Source organism: Mustela nivalis (genome assembly GCF_964662115.1).
Source record: "Mustela nivalis genome assembly, chromosome: 2".
Classification (NCBI taxonomy): Eukaryota; Metazoa; Chordata; class Mammalia; order Carnivora; family Mustelidae; genus Mustela; species Mustela nivalis.
The window spans coordinates 95,971,318-95,974,259 of NC_139021.1; the positions used below are offsets into that span (position 1 = coordinate 95,971,318).

A 2,942-nucleotide genomic window follows, 5' to 3' on the forward strand; every position below is an offset into this window, starting at 1 on the left:
TTTCATTCTGCTGCAAGGAACTTGAGTAAAACATGTATTTCTGTGTTTGGGCATCTTTTTATTTCATCTCATGCACCCTCACCACATTTTTGAATCATAAAAAAGCCAGAGATGTTCCTCTATATATGACTCCATATATTGAAGTGGAGGCACTGGGGTGGGAGGCAGTGGGTCAGTGGTTTTGCCACTTTTAGAACCACTTGAAGTGATCTCTTAACTTGAATCCAGGCCCTTTGACATCCATCCCAGAACTCTTCCTGTTGTGTTTTCTTTTTTAAAGACTTAAAAAAAAATTATGAGAGAGAGTGAGCAAGAGGAGGAGCAGAGGGAGAGGGATAAGCAGACTCCACACTCCGTGCGGGCTCCACGCAGGGCTGGATATAGGGCTCTTATCTCACGACCCTGAGATCGTCACCCAGAGATTATGAGCTGCGCTGAAACCAAGAATTGGACACTAATCCCACGGCAACACCCAGGTGCCCCTCCTGTTGTGTTTTCTGATGTTAGCCCATAAGACAGAATTAAAAGTTGTAAATAGCCGCTCTGTTCTTTGGCGCTGCCTGCGGAGGTGGCAGCCATCTGTTACTGGGCATCATGGCTGCCCTCAGACCTTTGGTGAAGCCCAAGATCATTAAAAAGAGGACCAAGAAGTTCATCCGGCACCAGTCAGACCGATATGTCAAAATTAAGCGCAACTGGCGGAAGCCGAGAGGCATTGACAACAGGGTGCGCAGAAGATTCAAGGGCCAGATCTTGATGCCCAACATTGGTTACGGGAGCAACAAGAAGACAAAGCACATGTTGCCCAGTGGCTTCAGGAAGTTCCTAGTGCACAACGTCAAGGAGCTTGAAGTGCTGCTGATGTGTAACAAATCTTACTGTGCAGAGATTGCTCACAACGTCTCCTCCAAGAACCGCAAAGCTATTGTGGAAAGAGCAGCCCAGCTGGCAATCAGAGTTACCAATCCCAATGCCAGGCTGCGCAGTGAAGAAAATGAATAGACAGCTTCTTGTGCACTTCATATTTGTGTTAATAAAACCATAAAACTACATAAAAGTTGTAAATATCACTGATAGGTGAGTAGGGAAACTGTTCTGCAGTGATCTCGTTTTTATATTTTAAGTCCTAAATTTTAATTCTGATACCACAAATTCTATTCAGTGGCTCTAAAGTTGTGAACGTTCAGGTTTGAAATTCAGTAGTAAGCTACTCACCTCTGGGTTCAGCAGCTGCGTTCTCTTCTGTACCAGAAGTAAGATTTTATAGAAGTTTTATGTACAAGGCATACACAGCTGGCTGCCTCATATATAGAATTTCAGAAACAATTTCCTGACTCAGAATATATTTTTCCAAACCTGCTGCACTCATCTCTGACAAACGGCTCTCATCCTCTTTGTCTACCGTTCCCTCCGCCTGCTCCCCTTGATGCTCTGTAGGCTCTCAGGTTTCCAAGTACCCTCAACACTTTCCTGCCTTCTGTTGTTCTGAATGCTCTTTCCTTCTCCTTGAATGCCCTTCTTTAAGGCTGAGCTCACATTTATTCATCTTCATTTCTAAGGAAATCTTCCTTCATAGCCCCCGACAAGAAATCTCCCTGTTTCCTGGTTTGCCATAACGTACCACAAACCCAGAGGCTTCAGCAGCTGAGATTCACTGGACAAGTCCGAGATTGAGTGGTCAGGATGGTTGGTTCTTTCTGAGGGCTGGGAGGAAAAGTCTGTTCCGTGCCTTTCTTCTAGCTCCTGAGGATGGCCTGGCAAGCTCTGGTGTTTCTCGCAGGTAGAAGCATCGCCCTAAGTCTCTGCCTTCATCTTCTCTTGGCCTTCTCCTCTCATGCGTGTCTGTCTGCAAATCCCCCCTTTTTATAACGACAGTGGTCCTATGGGACTAGAGCCCACCCTACTCCAGTATGACCTCATCTTAATCTGCAAAGACCCCATTTCTAAATCAGGTCGTACTCTGAGGTACTAGGGTGTAGAATTTCAACATACCAATCTTGCTGGGGAAGAGCTGGGGAGGAACCATAGGTCGACCCATAAAATTCCTTCTTTTGAATTTTTTTTTTAAAGATTTTATTTACTTATTTGACAGACAGAGATCACAAGTAGGCAGAGAGGCAGGCAGAGAGAGAGGAGGAAGCAGGCTCCCCTCTGAGCAGAGAGTCTGACGCAGGGCTCTATCCTAGGACCCCGGGATCATGACCTGAGCCGAAGGCAGAGGCCTTAACCCACTGAGCCACCCAGGTGCCCCATCTTTCTTTTGAATTTTTTCACTGCTTATTTTTATATATTTATTCATGGAATATATCACAATCTTTGTGGTTATCTGTCTTACCTCTGGTAAACTGTAAGGTCTTTGAAATCCGGCTCATTCTTCATATAACCTGTAGTGCCAAGCACAGAGGATGGGTAAATGTTTGTCAGGGGTCTTGCGTATTTTTCACTATGCTTACCTCCGGCACCCAGGTTGGGCTATGCACTCCAAATGGCAAGAGGCAGAATTTTATTAAAATGGAGGCAAATCCAGACTTTTTGTAGGGAACTATCTGCATATAGTCTTCACATAGTTTGTATACATTGTAGGAATCAGGACAAAGTGACTGGGATATGAAATCAGGTTGAGAACCAGGGCTGTGTTAGTCTACTTCATGACGTCGGCTAGGGGTGAGGCATGGCTGGGAGAGAGTGTATGTGTGTGTGTGTGGGGGGGGGGGTAGATAGAATGGGAATGAAAAAATATGGCTATCAGAAAGCCAGGGAAGGGACAGCTGGGTGGCCCAGTCAGTTAAGTGTTTGCCTTTAGCTCAGGTCATGATCTCAGGGTCCTGGGATCTAGCCCCACATCAGGGTTTCCTGCTCAGAGGGGAGTCTGCTTCTCCTCATTATCCCTCTTTCTCTCAAAAAGAAAAAAAAAAAAGTCAGGGAAGACTCTGTGTTAGTGA

General features: G+C 45.5%; 1 pseudogene across 1 annotated transcript; it reads left to right on the forward strand.

Moving 5' to 3' along the window:
• The first annotated feature begins 543 nt into the window (after window positions 1-543).
• Window positions 544-1,017, forward strand: LOC309856471 (large ribosomal subunit protein eL32 pseudogene; annotated as a pseudogene). Its single transcript has one exon. The product of its transcript is annotated as a large ribosomal subunit protein eL32 pseudogene (transcript).
• The last annotated feature ends 1,925 nt before the right edge of the window (window positions 1,018-2,942 follow it).